Genomic DNA, 17,735 nt, shown 5'->3' with positions numbered 1-17,735 from the left:
ACAGTTGTGTAATTAATAGCTTAGAGCACCTAATCACCATGTATATATCCTGTCTCTTTCAGTAATTTTCAAATCTGTTCTTAGTGTTAAATATTAATAAAGTAAACTTCAATAACATGATGCTGACTATCCAAATGAAGGAAAAGCATAAGTGTAAAGTGCAATAAACATGATACAGGTGACCTGACATAAGTTACCAGTCATTCCTGAAAATATAGCCATCAGCATGAATAATAAGTACACCATGCCAGGGCCAGGCTTACTACTGAAAGTAACATGTGAGTAGTTTTCTGTTGGCTTCTTTAGTGATCTGAAATTTGAGTCTTACACATGACAAGCTCTTTGAATTGCAGCTGACACTTTGTCTTATAAGCGATGCCTTCATCTAGTCACCATACATCTGGCTAAGAACATCATGCATTCAAAGAAAGGTCTGAGAAGTGCCAATTGTATCCAAGATGATTTATATGCACTACAGCCATAAGTAAAACTAGAATCTATAGTGTAGTAAAAAATGTGCATATCCCCCTAACTAACTGTTCCCTTCCTCACATGTACCTGATGCTGCATTTCAATGGAAAACAATTCATCGTATACATTGTCTCACTTTACTAGGAGACTGAAGGGAAAATAAAATTTAATAATTTTCATGAGATACAACTGCAACAATTTTATCAATATGAACCCTATTCTTGAAATATTTATAATAATCAAATCTAGAATAAAATGTAATCCTAATTCATGCCTCTTTTTAAATGACACAACAAATAAAAAAACTTAAAATGGCAAAATATGAAATTTCAATTAAGTTCAGGATATGGACATAAGAAAGAAAAAACAGCAATTTTTATTAAACTAAGTCAACAATACTTTGATTAAAAAAATGAATAATAATAATAAAATAAACAAAATATTGTGAAAGAAATATAATACTGAAAATAATACATATTTAATTTGAAAGAGAATGTGGTAGATAGTAATATAATTTCGGTAAATTTAATTTTTTGTATTAAAAAAAAAAATTAAAGCAGATTGAAAACAAGGGTAGGGAATCATGACTATTTAAAAAATAGAAACATTGTCTCTTTTTCTGGTAATTAAAACGACACTACATGATCCAACATCTACACTACTTTTTGTTGGATCAAAATCAATCCAACCTTAGACAATTGGAAACTGCCAAACTTATAATTATATACATGACTGTTTAACACACCCTAAGTATAAGTCAGTAACATACATAAATCAATTGGAAAAATAAAGTTTGATCACTTTCATTTCTAATTAGTCAACCTATTAACTGAAGTTCTAAATTAAGAAGTAATCTGGTGCAGATTACTTGGTGCAGATTACTACTGGAGTGGTGCACTCCACTATGTTGCTCTTTTAATATTATAAAGGCTTTAATAATACAAGCTATTGTAATACAGACTATTGTTAAAAGCACTTAAATGCAATACAAGTTTTAACAATTTAATTTCCAGAATGGTCACATATGTGTGGCAATTTGATAGAAAACATCTAGGTAATTATTTTGCATTAGTTTCAACTTAAAAGTGCACATAAACCTGCAAAACCATTTTTTTTAACTACACGTAAACTTTGGTTTAAAAAATGTCAAAAAGCAAAATTTAAAAGTTGTGCGTACATAATAAAAATTGTTACTAAAATACTTTAAAATGTTGGGAATGTTGAAAATGGCATATAATATGGTAGCTCTGAAAAATGTAAATTTTTTTGAATGCACAAGTGGATTCAAAGATCAGAGAGGAGATGTGGACCACAAATGGGAGACCAACAACAAAGAAATGATGGATTAAAACTGAACGGAGTACGAGATCAGGTAAACTCTAACAAACAATAAATACACAATTAATGGATGATGATAATATTTAATTGAGAGAGAAAGTCTTTAAAATTGTAGTTTGATTAAATCTTCCATTAAAGCACCAAGTAATGGTGCAATCATCATGTGAGAATATTTGGTAAAAAAATGTATTACTGAATTAAGTCATCCTGCTTATTCATCTAACTACGCTCCAGAACAAATGATTTCTGTGTAATCCCAAAATGAAAGGTTGTGCTAAGAAAACAAGGACTCTCTTGTTTTCCAACATAATCATCACTGACATCCAACATAATCTAATAAAAAATTCAAGATATGCAAGAAAAAGTACAAGGACTCTCTTGTTTTCCAACATGATCACCATTGACATCCAACATAATCTAATAAAAAATTCAAAGATATGCAAGAAAAAGTAACAGGACTGTTTCCGGAAATCAGGATATCGTCTAAACAAGTGAACAGATGCTCAAGAGGAATACTCAAAAGTAATAACATAAGATTCTAAATTTTTGGTTTTTTACATTGAATTCATGAAGTTAAACTGTCATACCACATATTTCTTGTGTAGATTATGTATACACTATCAGGCAACAGGATACTGAAAACCAATATTTGATCAGATCCCTATTAGTGCAAGCTCCAACAAACACCATGGTTTTGAGAATGGACTGAAAGGAACGCCCATTCCATTGGATGGAAGAGAGCAACAGTTTCTTATTACCATATTAAGTAGTAGTATGCTTTTCAAGAATGTAAATCCACATCTATCATTAATTTATTTGCTGTGTGTAATATATAGACTGTACTAGTCTACAAGAAGAGAGATACAGAAGAAATAGACATAAGTCAAAATTTTGCAATAATAAGAGGATGAATTTAAACTTTCTATACTTTATCAAATTCTGTGTTCATACACAATTGAAATTTAGATTAAAATACATAACTATGTCAAAAATTAGAATAAATATTTAAAATTCTTATCAAACACTCCTTTCTCTACCAACATGAATATTATATACAATTACAAAATGGGCTCAAATTCCTTTTTATTTTGTTATTTTATTCATACTTTTAATAAGGTAAGTAAAAAGAATTAAAAACTAGGAGAAAATTTGTATTTGTCTCCAGTCACATGTTTCATAATACTGGTTGTTCTGGTATAAATTATAACCTCATAGCATCTTTTATTAAAAGTATTGTTTTTACTGCAAGTTGTTTGTGGGTGCATTTAAAAGTTAATTTCAAATGGGTTCTCTTTGTCTGAATGCACTAAGAGGAAAATGCAAGCAGAAATTCATTTTCTCAATTTAGAAGAAATGAAACTAGCAAAGATTATCTGTAGAATCCCAGTAATATAAAAAGTTAAGTTAAAGTTAGTTATATAATATATAAAGTGGTTTGAATGGAAACAAGAGCTACATTAGATTTACTTCAAAAATCTAATTTTTTCTCTTTGTGAAGAACTGAAAGGAAGGCTTTCCACTTCAAAGAATAATGTCAATATTTAAGCAGTTAAACAAATAATAGATATCAGACAAATTCAAATTTATGAAGTTGCAAATGGGTTGAATATAAGCTATGACTGGCCATTTTCAATCATCTACTACTCTTTAAATTTTTTAAAAGTCTGTGCTCCCTGGGTTCCATGTCAACTGACTGACATCCACAAAGACGATTACTTGAAATTTTCCTAGAAGTTTTTGAAACATTATAAATGTGAAAGAGACTCATTTCTTAAATGAATATAACTATCGGTGAGACACAGATCCATCACTGTGACCCTAAGTGTATGTGACAAAACTTTATTTTCATCTATCATCTGCTCTGGCAAACAAATTAAAAATTCATACACCTGTAAAAAAGCTGATGACAGCGACATGGCAGGACATGGAAGTCCAGTTTTTATTCACTTCACACTTAAAGGTGAAATAAATAGTGCAAATTAATGTAAGCTACTGCAATCAATGGAGGCAAAAATAAAGTCTAAAGCAGTTGTTAAACTTTTAAAGATAGGATTTTTGCTTTAGAATAACACTCAACCTAATGCAACCAACAAAATTATCCTTTGCCTTCAAGCTCTTTTAGAATTGTTGTTGTATTGCCCACCACACAATCCTGACCTGACCACAAGCAATTTCAACTTTTTGGCCAATTGAAAGAATGAGCTGTGAGGGAATAATTTTTGTTTTTATGAAGTGCTCATGGAAAAAGCAGTGCAAAATTGACTACGCACCAGATGTTTTTTCCAGCAGAATTCAAGAAAATTGTTAAACGATGGGCAAAGCCAACGAAAGAGGAGATTTTTAAAAATGCATATATTTTGTTTGTGCAATTGCAAATAAAAATGTTTTTTTTAAATTTAATTTTACTTTTTTCACTTATTTTCAAAGATTAAGTTAAAACTCTCAAATAAAAACTTTAAAATAAAAACAACAAAAAACTTCTATAACTTACTTAATAAATCATTCTGATGGATTGGACTAACCAACCAAATGTAACAAAATTTTTGTAACAACTTCATTCTCTCATTTAATACTTGTGGAAACATCAATCCATTGATGACTATAAAGGGGATGAACAGATATTAATACACTTTTCAGAACTTTTCCTTAAAATAAAGAAATAAAATCAATACTAGGTAATATAAGAAACCAAAATTATTTCTCATATACAATTTAGTCAGTAAAAACTTATTACATAATCTTGGATCAGAGACTGTCGAATTTATAAAATAGTATGTTATCAGAATTTATAACAATATTTCTAATTAAAAAAATTGAGCAATGCATACTACTAAATTGTAGAGTATACTGCCCATGTGTTGAAAGAATGGAGAAATATGATTATATCAGACATAAAAAGAACACAACTCTAAAAATTCAAGTCAATGTACTTGTAGTACACAATCACTAAACAATTCACTAAGTTAGTCAACGACATCCAACTTAAACAGCTATGTTTTAATGAAGGTTTTTTCAATGAATCATTTTGAAATATACAATTTAATTCACTGATTGAGCTATTCCAAGAAGACCAAATTTAAATAAATAAGTAACAAATTCATTAATTAAATAAGAGAATGTATTTTGTAATGTTATTTGATATTTTTCTTTGTTAATAATTACCAAAACACAGAAATTAATATATTTATTAGCTACTGGTAATGAGACACAAATATCTTTAATTTTTTCTTTTGTAAAATAAACTGAAAAAAGCTTCAAAAAATAGAGAAGTTTTAACCTGTTCAGTTTTACTCTTCACCAAATAGAATTTCAATGATTCTTTTACAATTGTATACAGAAGATGTTTTGGTGATTACATTCTTAGTTTTTCTGTAGAAGACTTATAGATAGGATAATTACATTGTTCACATACATACAAGAGTACTCACACATACATAAAAGATAAATCTTAGTTCTTTTTTTTTTACATGGTTATTAGTTAGTTCTGGATAAGGCTTTAAAACCCCACTCTAATGTTAAAATATATTTATACCAAAATTCCAGATTAGTTGGAAATTTATGATTTAAAGAAATAATAATATTTACCCAATCCAGATCTTATACTTCAAACTCCGTTATTTAATAGGTTTCTTACCTTTACTATATTTCTTACAAGCAGATTCTTTTATTCATAAAGGTGGCTTTTTTGAATGACCACCTTTATTTTACACAAATTAAAACTAAAAAAATAGAATAAAATGATTGTATAAATTGTATTAATACCAGCAGTGTCAAATGTTTAGTAAATTAAAGCTAAAGAATAAAATGACTTCAAAAATAATAAAACCTTAATAAAGAAATGCAATATAAAGTAAAAAATAATATTTTGCCATAATTACTTAATCTTTTAGAAGTCTGTGAAAAATTTAAGGCAGGCCTATTAAAATTGTGGATTGAATTCTTATTTCAGGCAGTTCAGAAAAGTTGAATTTAAAGAAAAATAGCATTGTACACATATGTTTGTTTATATTATTTGTGTATTTCTATTACAAAATTCTGATACTGATTTTATTCGTTTTTGGTCATTTTATAAAATAACAGCAATAATATTTTTTTACTAACAATAGATTCAGATCTAATTGAATGAATATCAAACATAAGCTTTATTTAATTTGCACTGATTTTGTATTAGCAACATAATTCCATGGACGGTACCTGTTAATGCAATTATTTTTTTACTTTAAAGTTTATACATTCCTTTTTTTCAATAATTATACATGGCACATAAGCAATAGGAGCTCAAATACAACTTCTAATTCTTTTGAAAACAAACTAATTAAATGGGGAAAATTTAAATCTACCTCTAATATTATTTAAAACATGTAATGTACCTTTAATAAAATTTCCAGAATAATGGAAGCGGTTTTTGTGGTTTGCAAATAGTAAAGAAAGTAATAACAGGCAATATATGATGCTTTAAAAATAAAGAAAACCTTTTTTAATTCAACAGTTTGCTTTTTATTCTCTAATCAATTAAATAAAAGCAACGTTTTTGAATAACTTTCAAATTAATGATTTGATAAATTTGAATATTAAATAACTTGAATTTGAAAATAATTAATTGAATATCAAATTAATGGTAACTAAAATAGACAAAAGGAACAAAAAAATATTGAGACATAATTAGCATGTAGATGCAGAAACATGAACTAGTTTATAAGCATTTAGATTAAAGTCTTAAAAAAGCTAAGCAAACTGTTCATTATTAGTAAATTCAAGAGTACAATCGTTCAAAGAACTACAGGTGAAAAAAAATATTAAAACAGAAATAAAACGACTATTTCTACATAACATGAGAGAGGAAAGTAGGACATAAAAAGAGTAAGGGGGCAACCAAACATCAAATGAACATGTTAGGATGTGTAGTCTCTGAAATTAAAAAATGTATACCACTTTACATAATAATTCCATCAGTATCAAAAATTTATCTTACAACAGCAAAACAAAATCAGAAAGTACAAAAAACTGCAACTGGTAGTAAAAAAATACAACTACTTCTGGACATAATCTTTAAATAAATGTATATTCACAATACTTTACTAAATTAAATAAACAGTTATTAATAACATACACAAATTATTCCAATTAAATAAAAGGTTTCTTCAGAATAAATTTAATTTTCTATCCCATTAAGAGGCTGTTCCAAATACTATGGCTAAAAATATAATACAACACACCGATACTAATAGGCTTCATAATAATAGAATAATATTCAAGCAACATTGTTTGTAGATATGTTCTCTATTTATAACCTTAAGGAATATAACATGATTACTAAAATCTAAAATTGCCTACTGTGAATTCCAAGAAGTGATAATTCTGAGCCAAACCAATGAACAGAAAACTTAGAAATGAAAGCTCAACTAACAGCTCCAATGACAGTAGTTCCATTAAGAAAGTTTTTCATGTATTTTTTTACATATACTATTGCTATTTAGTTAACTGAAACTGTAACAATTACATAAAAAATAAATGAATTTTAACGTTTTACTGCAGCCGGCAAGCAGATTATTTAATAAAATATTTTTAACAGAAATTAGTTAAAGAAACAAACCAATACCATTAATAGAATATGAACATTTATTTACAAACACAAGAAACAAAAAGATTACAACATGCAGCAACTGAAATATAAATTAAAAATAATCTTATTCGAATTTGGTAAAACAAGTTTCAAAGACTGCATATATTTTTAAATTAATAAGCCAATTCAATATTTTATAGATTAAAATAGTACCATAATACTGTAGAACAAATTAAACCGGAGGCTAGTGATAAACACATTTAATCTATACAATCAGTAATAAATAATAGATGGTTAAAATAAAAATCCTACATCATATTAATGCCAAGTACACAAATTAAATTTACATGAAAGTATCATCTGTTAATAGAATAGTTTAAAAGTAGAATGAGTGTGATTAAAAAAAATATATAAAGCTACTAATTAAAATTTAATGCAGCATTTAGTTTTCAGTAATTCTGGTTTAAGAATTTGGTTAATTTCTTAACTCGTTCACGCACTCTAAAGATACATAAACGATCTATTTCTAAGATACTTTTTAAAAGGATCCGCTAAAGCCAAAATTAACTACAATTCGTTTTCAAATTCATTCTTAAACTCCTAGAGTTAAACAAGGTTACACGAGACATAAAAGTACATATATAAATACATTAACGAAAATTAGAAATACATTAAGGTGGGAAATGCTACTAAGTTAATCAAAGTTTTTTCATATTAAAACGGTGAATATATTTTTATAAAAAAAAACCAACCTGATCTTACGCAGTTTTTAAAATATCGGATAATATAACTGAAAACGTTGCACTCGGATTAAAATAAAATAAATAATAGTTAATTTGCACATACCAAATAAAAATAGGTTTCCAATTGTAGTTCTTAATTTAGCACTGAAAAACGATAATCACTTATTAAATCACATCACGAACAAATTTTTAAGAAATACAGACCATAATTTGTCACTAGAAGAAACAGAGGAAATAAATTACGTCAATAAAAAAATAAAAAGTAAAGGTACTCGAACTATACACCCCGACAACACAACTTGCATCACTTCACTAACCAAAGAACAAAAACGTAAGCCAATTCGTTGTAAGAATAGGTATCAAATGAATGCAATCAGCTGTTTTTAACAACTAGTGCGTTCGCAAAAGTGAAATCACTTCAAAGATAATACTGTTACAATGATAGTTATCTAAAAAGTACTGAACTATTTACTTTAGAGTAATAAAAGCTTTCAGTGTTTACAGAAAGAAAAAAAAAATCGGAAACTATTTTATTTTTAAATATTCATAATTAAGTATATTCAAAACGATTTCATCATAAAGGCATATCATCCGCCATATTGGTTGTTCGGTAAACCCGTGTTATTCAAACACGGGTTTGATTTTATTTATTTATTTTAAATCATACTCTTAATGTAAAAGATAGGTTTTTAAATTTTTTGGTTTAAAACATTTCACAAAATTTATTATTCTTTATTGATTAGATTTCTAATATTCTTTCTATACAAATCATAAATAGGATATAAAAAGAATAAAAAACTACTCAACCAATGTTACTACAGAATATACTATAAATATTATTGAAACTTCTAGCATTGCTTAACTTTGTTGATCTACCAGAATTATTTTATTAAATGGTTGTAGCCACTGGCTTAAAAATGACTGTATCTACCAAATTCATTTTTCAATTTCTAGAATGCTACTCTGTCTGTGATTCATTCCAGTTGCACAATTTTTAGACTGTACGAGTTGTACTTTACCATCTTACCTATGATAATAATAAACCTGTGAAAAGCATGTAACATAATAAGCAAAACAGAACATAATTTACTGCAGTAAACATTAAATAAATAGATATAAATATATATAAATTTTTGTTTTATTAATTTATTTTACACTTTGTTTAAGTCATCAGTTAGTTGGTTGACTGATTTGATGTTATTCTCCATTTCTTTCTGCTTTTGCATATTAATTTTTTACTTCAACACATTTACAAAAACTTATATCCTCAATTATGTTATAAATTATTCCAATCATTGTTTTCCTTTTCAGTTTTTCCTCAATCATGAAATTAAATAAAATTAGATATGTCTTAAAATGTAGCCCAATAACCTAGTTTATTTCTATACAAGATTCTAACACAAATCATTCTCCTCTCTTTTTCATTTTAAGACCTCTTCATTTTGAATTTTAATAGCTCTAATTTTCAACATCCTCCTATACCACCAAATAACAACTCTTTTCCTACTGTCCAACATATATTGCTATCATATAGTGTTTCACTCTACAAATAGTTTTTTGAATTTCAAATTCTTAGATATATAATTCGGTTGTTTCTACTGTACCATCTAATTTCCTTACCGTAACACTTAATTCCTCTTTATGCTACTTTCTGTCGCATTCATTACCTATGTTTTAATCTTATTTATTTTCAGACTGAAATTCTATTAAATCTATGTTATTGAGTGTTTCTTTAAATTCATTTCATTTTCTGCCAAAAGAACAATTACATAATCAAATCTTAACATCTTTATTTCTTCTTCCTGGATTCTTAATCTACTCTTAAAGTTTTTCTTTAATTCTAGTATTTTTTCTTCCGTACTTTAAATGAAAAGCAGTGGGAAAATGTTGCATCCTTGTCCATTTCTTTCTGAATCAGAGCATGCCTTTTTTCAACTTCTATTTTTATAATGGTTACCTGATTCTTGCACAGATTATAAATACAAGTAACTCATTCTTCCTATATTAAGTTTAAATTATCTTAAAACTAAGAATATCTTATTCTATTCTATATTATCAGATCTTTTACTCTCTCCCTACCCATAGTCCCATGTAGGAAGCTTAATTTTTTTAATCCTCCCTTCTTAAATTAATCTGAATGCCATAATAGACTTCTTATAACCATACTATTTTTGAAACTGAACAAGTTTTCATCTAATGCACCCTCTAACACACATTCTATTCTCCTTTATATTATCCTAGCAAGTATTTTAAATAGATTAACCACTTAACTGATGGTTGATAGCTCTCACAAATATAATTTCCTGTTTATTTTTTATTATATGGTAAAAATTATCATATCAAGGTATTTCAACAGTTTCATAATTATTTCTATTAATGTATAAAGCTAATTCAGTCTGTTTCATTCAACTAATTTATTCATATTATTTATCTTCATTTCCTACTATCAGTTCTTAGAGATGTGTTAAATTCAGATCATTGTGTACAGGCTCTTTTGAAATCATTATCAATTTCTTTCTTCTCTAGTACTTCATCAAACAATTTTTCTCTGTATAGCTTTCTATGTATATTTGTTAACAACAATAACTTTTTCCTTTAAGTAACAAAAGTTTTTTATTTGAACTTCTGATACTGATATATTTTGGTTTCATTTTCCCAAAGTTTTCTGCAGTCTTTCTTTATGCTTCATCTACCTTTTCAGAAATCATATTCTTCTTTACCGCATTATATTTTTACTAAAACTAAATTTCATTTGTGACTTTACACTTCCTTAATTTCTTCCTTGATTAATTTTGTTTCCTATGTCTATCAAATTTTTTGATTATTACGTTTTCTTACTATAATTCATCCATTAGTTTTAGGAAATATTATCTGTTATCCATAGTTTTTATCTTTCTAAATCTTCCCATCTCCATTTATTATTTCCTTTCAAACTAAACTCATTCATTTTCAACTAAATCTTCTTTTGCAGTAACTTCTAGAACTGAAACTATGATTTGTTCAAATAACTTTATATCATTCTTTTTTAATATGTAATTCATCCCTTTGTTCTCATTGTTTTATTTAGTCCCTTAAACTTCACCATTACTAAATTGCAGTCAGAATCAATTTCTGTTTCTGGATAAATTTTTCTATCATTACTGGTTTTGAAATCTCTTTGTAACAATTATATAACTCTGATATCATCCTTTAACTTCTGGTATCATCTACATTTACCTGCTTTTTTATGATTTTTAGATGAGTTCATGTTTTTTTGTTTTTTAGGTGAACCCCCAGAAAGATTATTGTCACCTGAGAAACAAAAGCAATAGATTGTTGAACTGTTTCAAATTATGAAAATTTTGTTTAGACATAAAAAGTAAAGGACATAAAAAGTAAAGTAATTTTTGAAAAGTGTAGTACAGAAAATAACGATATTAAACTAAAGCATAGAAGCAAATACATTAAAGTACAGGGTACAGCACAACACTTGGATTACTCTACAAATAAATAACACAGGATTTATAAGGGGAGGCCCGCTAAGGAGAAAGTTTTTACAGATAAATTGATTTGAAAATCCATCTTTCAAAAAAATAAGTTGTGTATGTAAAGTAAGAAAAAATAAATGAATAAGAAAATTGAATAATTATAAGAATATTCTAATATATGAGCATAGGAGGGAGCACATAAGACTTCCTACAAACATGAAAAGAAATAGAGAAAAAATTTAAACTTTGGTAAATATTTAACTGACCTCAAGAATTTTAAAAGTTTTTCAATTTCAATCACATCATCAGCCAATGAAAAGCTTGTATGTCAGTTGTCCAGAGAACATATTGAAGCATCACAGTAAGAGTGTGCCAACCAGTGTATTCCAAATGCAGATAACAAAGAATAACCTCTTCTCAGTAATTGTCTAATTTGACTCCAAGACATAACACTACATTTTGGAATTCCTACTATGTCGAACTTGAGTGTACACAATTATTGGATGAGTACTGAATTCGTCAGATAGTGCTTGAAGAGTATTGTGATAATGAATTCACAGGGGAGTGAATCCATCTATGATGTGAGAAGGGGTATGAATATGGCACGCAATTTGGCATTAGATATAATGCAATGGTAAGGGAGAATCATCTTGCCTAGACCCATCAATGTAAATCACAACAACACCTGAATTCACAATCATTTATTTATCCTTTTTGAAAAGTATTCTAAAAGTCTAGTTCCTTTTTCTTTTATTTAAGCTAGCCTTTAATTTCAAAAAAAAAAAAAAAAAAAAAAAAAAGTAATCATATTTTCAACATGAAGGAACTATGAACCATATCACACAAGTTTACGGCAGATTTCAAAATTTCTCCCTTGGCTTTTTTTATTCCTGACATGGGAACATCATCTGGTTAGCTAGGTCACCTGATCTTTCAGCATGAATTATTTTAATTTTATTTTTTATTTATTTATTTATTTTTTTGCTGGGAATGTTTGGAAAGTCAACAACTTAATCCACAGAAATCTCACAACTCAGGTCTTAAAATACGGAAATTTACTAGAAGTTAATTCCTACAGAGATGATACGAACATGACATGTGAGCCACACTACAGACCAACCTAATGTGGTGGTCATATAATGTTAATCTTAAGAAAGAGGAATGTTGCCAATGTAATTTTAAGTGTTTTTACATATAAAATTTGTTCATAAGTATAGAAATTAAATAAGTGGAAGCATTTACTATTTATTGTGGTATGAGTGCCTACTGAATAGAAGAAAATGTCCACAAATCCAATTTTTAAAAAGGGTGCCAGAAAACAATACAAGAACTATGAGGGATCTTTATAATGCCACATCATACAATACAAAACCGTTGGAACGATTGATGGAGATAGAATTGGGAAGAAGCTGAACAGTGACTTGGAGAAAAAAGAAAGGGAAATTCAACTTTTGATGTAAAATTCATTTTAAGGCAGATTTATAAAAGGAAGTTGGTACTGGGAGGTTTTAATCAAGCTATTTTTAGATACTTAGAGGTCTGAAATATCATACCAAGTATAGTTATGTAAACAAAGTTGAAAAGAATGAAACTGTAGAAGTAAATCATTAAATCTTTGATGTGGTCAAAGCAATTTTTGATATGAGATAGAGTTCTGTAAAACTTGGATTGGACAAACTATTTAAAAAACAGATTTAAGAAGAATAGTCATCATATTATTTACAATATCTATGGATGATATACATAAAAAATTGAAATACCATAATATAAGAAAGAACAATCTCTTGGTGAGTTTTTTCTAATGAGATTGTTTGGGGGAAAGTCAAGAGAAAATTCAAAGAAAGTTAGACATCTGGAATCAAGAAATTAAAGCAGTGGAATGAAAATAGCATAAAGAAAAGTTAGATTCTAGTATAGACACATCAGGACACTATAAACCATGTGAAAATGAAACTAAATGGGATAGTGATGGACAAGGTTAAGAAATTTTTACATTTTGGATCAGTGACAGCAGAAGATAGAATAATGGTTAGAGTTAGGAGCAAGGATTTTGTAAAAGAGTCATGGTAGGAGAGAACAATCAACTTGAAAGTACAAGGAGCTCCTTGAATAAAACAATAATTACACCTATATTGACACAATTATCAGGGGCATAGATTTTGAATAGTAGAAATAGAACTGAACTGTAAGGAGGAGAAGTGAAATTTTTAAGGAATGCTGCTGGGAAAAACTAAAGAAATAGTGTGATAAATGAAAAGGTCAGAAAGTTGTGCATGTGAAGTTTCATGGAAGGAAACTTCCTGAGTGCTTAAAAAAAGTTAAAATAATTTAGATGTCTGCAAGAGATTATAAAAAATATAGTAGAAAATGTAAAAACAAAAAGAGACTTGAGGCAAATATATATATACATTTGTCACAGACAAAATAAATTGTATGACAAAAAATATATATATGAATATGATATCTTTTCTAATATTGCAAAATATTAGTTTGCCTTTCCATATTTAACATTTTTTTACTGTTACAATTCTTTTAATATATTTTTTTTTGGAAATTTTTTTATTGTTTCAGAGAAATTGGGTTTTGTCAAGATGGTGGCTGACATTCTTCAGACATAATTTTATGCCCTAATGAGTTTTTATTTCTTAACACACATAACAAGTATCATGTACTCATGATAATACTGATATTTCTAGCAAGCAATAGCAATGTTCTCAAAGTATTTTGATTAGGCACGACATACTACATAGATTTTGAAGTTGTGTCTTTGCCATTCCCTGTTATACGTGAAATCAATGCTAATTACAGTTATTTTTTTGTTTTATTATTTTAATTTTTAATATATTATGATTTTCAAATATTTTTTTCCATCCCAATTTTTTTGAAATAATATTTTATACTTTCAGGCTTTAAATACCAAGAGCTGAAAGCAATATAAAAACTTCAGTTGTTTATTCAAAGGAAATGTTTTACTTCACTGCTTTTTTTTATTAAATTCAATGTAGCAGGATCCACACTGATGAAATATTCTAAAAGTAAAATAAGTCCATAATTAGGTCTCTACTTAAGAGGAGGTTGTCAGGTACAAAACAGATGAAGTATATTATGTAATAATTACTCTGAAACCAAAAGATTAGCATGGAACAAAAAGGAATAACATCTGAACAAACATATAAATTGATGACTCAAAAAATAATACTTTTATTTAATTAAATTAATAAATATTTACTTATTTACTATATTTTTAATATTTATATTACAATACTTACTGTACATTGATGATTTGTGTGGTGGTAGCTTTAAATGTCATCTGGTCTCCTATGGTGGGGAGGGAAGAGAACTCATGAAGAACAGTACTGTGCAATGGAAAATCATCTAAGTGTGTTATGTGGTGATTATCATTGAATTGATTTCATTAAATCTAAACAGATTAATTCAAACTAAAAATCTAATGATTGTGAAATGGGAATAAAAAAATCCACATTTTAAGTTGTGCAAGAGAATGGAAGTATGTGATGTGATTAGACAAACTGAGGTGGTAAATATCTTGGAGTTATTGAGAACAGTCAAATTACTTGTAAAAGCTGCACTGCTAACATTAAAAATTAAATAGATTAATTACTTTTGGAAATGTTACCTTTGAGAAACCTATGTGCTGGCCCTGTTCTAAAAATGTTGTATTTTGAATTGATATAGCTCCTCTGTGGATTAGTTTACTGAGGTGATGCTTATAAATCTGTCTTTAAATAATTAATAATAGTAAAAACATACTATAATACTAATGACCAGCAAACCTAAATTATCCCCTTTATGTAGTATTTTCAGAGTTATGAATTATACAGTTAAATATATTTAGAACTTTAAATTTTACGCTTACAAAAACTTTGTATCGGTTTAGAACTATAAATAAGTCTCAAATGAACACCGGAAAGATTATTGCTTTTTTCCAGATAAGAAGTATTTTAAAAGAATTTATAGCTAAGATCTTGTAAGACATATAATTTCTTCTCTGATTTAATACTGAAAAGTTTGCCATATTCAATAAATAGAAAGAAATTTGCTAGATATGATTTTGATAACATAAGATCCTGAATTAGTGTTTTAATTTTATAGCAATTCATTGGAATCTATTGTTGTGTTAACTATTATATTTTGGAACTTCAGAGAAGTTGATCAGAAATTTTATGTTTTGTTTATTTATTCTTTTGTGAATTGAGTATATACATAAGGTAGAAAAGAAAAAAAAAATTATGTTCATGATATTTTTTTATTTTTTTCTTATTTGTAAAAGAGAATTATAATAAATTTAAAATGTGAATTTTTTTCCTATTTGTTAAATTTTTGTTTATATACATATCTAAATTTTATTCTGTTTTTAATAAAATGCTACTGTCAATACAGATGTATTATCTGTACCTATAAAGCAACTTGTTCTGACTTACTGACTGACTAATTCATCAACACCAAGCAAAAACTTCTGAAGATAAACTGATGAAAATTTGTAGTATACTTGTTCTTCATACAGTGAAAGTGCACTCTAAGAAAGAATTTTTTAAATTCCTAGTTTTAAGGCTTAAAATGGAGTAACAATGAAATTGACAGTTTTTTTTTTTTTTTACTTTTTCAGTAAGAAATGAAGATATCAACTTTGGTTGATATCTTCATTTTTCTTCTTGATATCTTTTTAGATATCAAGTTTGGTGTGTGTAATTTTCATGTAAATATTTAAAAACCAATTTCTAGATTTTTCAAAATTCAACCTTAAAAAGGGTGAAGAAAGGTAAAAGAAAACTTGAACAATGACTGCAAATTTTCTCTTCAGATAAATATATAAAGACCATTTTTGGGTTTTTTGAATTTTGATTTTTTAAGGGGTGCTATGGAAGCTTAAATAACTCAGCCATTGTTACTGTATGTGTGATGCAATTGGCTACACCTGCCTCTGGTTACTTGACTAAAAAACATAAAATTAAACTAATTAAACATTTAAAAAAAAATGAGAAGTGAAACTCTGTCACCTAGTGGTGTTTGTCGGGTAATGCTAAGAATTGGGCTAAATACATTTTTATCTGTATGAAGTACAGGTAACCAATTATAACTAATAGTTTTAAGATGGAGGCTGACTGTTTTGAAACCCACATTCTTGGATCATTCAAAATTTTGGGTCCTGTACTGATCAAACTGTTGCTTTGAAAAAATTAGAATACATTAATTTTTTTTATAAATTGAACTGCTTTAATTTTTATTTATCATTATTAACACAAGTATTATTATTCATTCATTATTCACGAGCATGAGTTTAATGAACACAGCAGGGTTGAAAGGGCAAAGCACTCTGGCTAGATGGTAAGGAAAGGAAAGCAAGCCATGACCAGCTAAATATCCCTGACCATGACGAGAAATATAAGTAACCATACAGCATTGGTGAAGCTGTGACAGGGATGCTAAAACATTTAATATGACATCAGTAAAGACGTATTATCTAATTTTTAAATGGAAAAGTCTGTGGATCTGACTACCTGCAACAGCATCAGGTGAAAATCAACCGACCAACTCCTTTCCAATTTTCAGGATACATTCTTGTTATCCCAGGGAATGTTTTAAGCTATAGATTGAGGCCCTAGTCTCCTTGGGGGTTAAATATTAATGATATCCATTAAAGAAATAAAAATTGATCCTTTTACTTCATTATATTTCACTATGGCAAAAGAGATATAACCAAGTAAAATTACTAATTCTTTTTTTTTTTAATTAATATATATAAAATATTTAATATTCTTACAAACATGAGGATAATGAACGGATCAGGATCTAGGGGGTGGAGCCCCCTGGCTAGATGATCAGCGAGCCCTGACCAGCTAGTAGATATATATCATTATGAACTAATGTATTAATTAAGTTTAATGTAATTTTTAAGTAATTATCTAACCTACATTTATATTCTTATAATTTCTAATTTGTATTAACTATTATTTTTCAATAATAAATAAAATAAAATGAGTCTTTCTTTTACTGATTAATATATTTATGCTTTAACAATTTTATAAAATTTAATTTTCAATGCAATGTGATGTATGAAAATGATAAGTACTTTTTAGCTGAAAATACAGTCATATTATATGTTCTTATTAGCATTAGTAACTGCAAGGGTAT

General features: G+C 27.7%; 1 protein-coding gene across 10 annotated transcripts in view; it reads right to left on the bottom strand.

Moving 5' to 3' along the window:
- Positions 1-8,437, bottom strand: part of LOC142334065 (uncharacterized) — a 191,664-nt gene extending 183,227 nt beyond the window's left edge. For 7 of the 10 annotated variants that reach the window (XM_075381801.1, XM_075381742.1, XM_075381808.1 and 4 more), the window contains exon 1: positions 8,219-8,437. The gene's annotated coding sequence lies outside the window, so the exon portion shown is untranslated. Of the gene's footprint in view, positions 1-8,124 lie in introns of all 10 variants that reach the window. The other 3 variants (XM_075381769.1, XM_075381751.1, XM_075381775.1) reach the window with 2 other exon arrangements.
- Between the last annotated feature and the right edge of the window lie 9,298 nt (positions 8,438-17,735).

This window comes from Lycorma delicatula, chromosome 1 (assembly GCF_047948215.1).
Source record: "Lycorma delicatula isolate Av1 chromosome 1, ASM4794821v1, whole genome shotgun sequence".
NCBI classification, from domain to species: Eukaryota; Metazoa; Arthropoda; class Insecta; order Hemiptera; family Fulgoridae; genus Lycorma; species Lycorma delicatula.
This window is presented reverse-complemented; position numbering and strand designations above follow the sequence as displayed.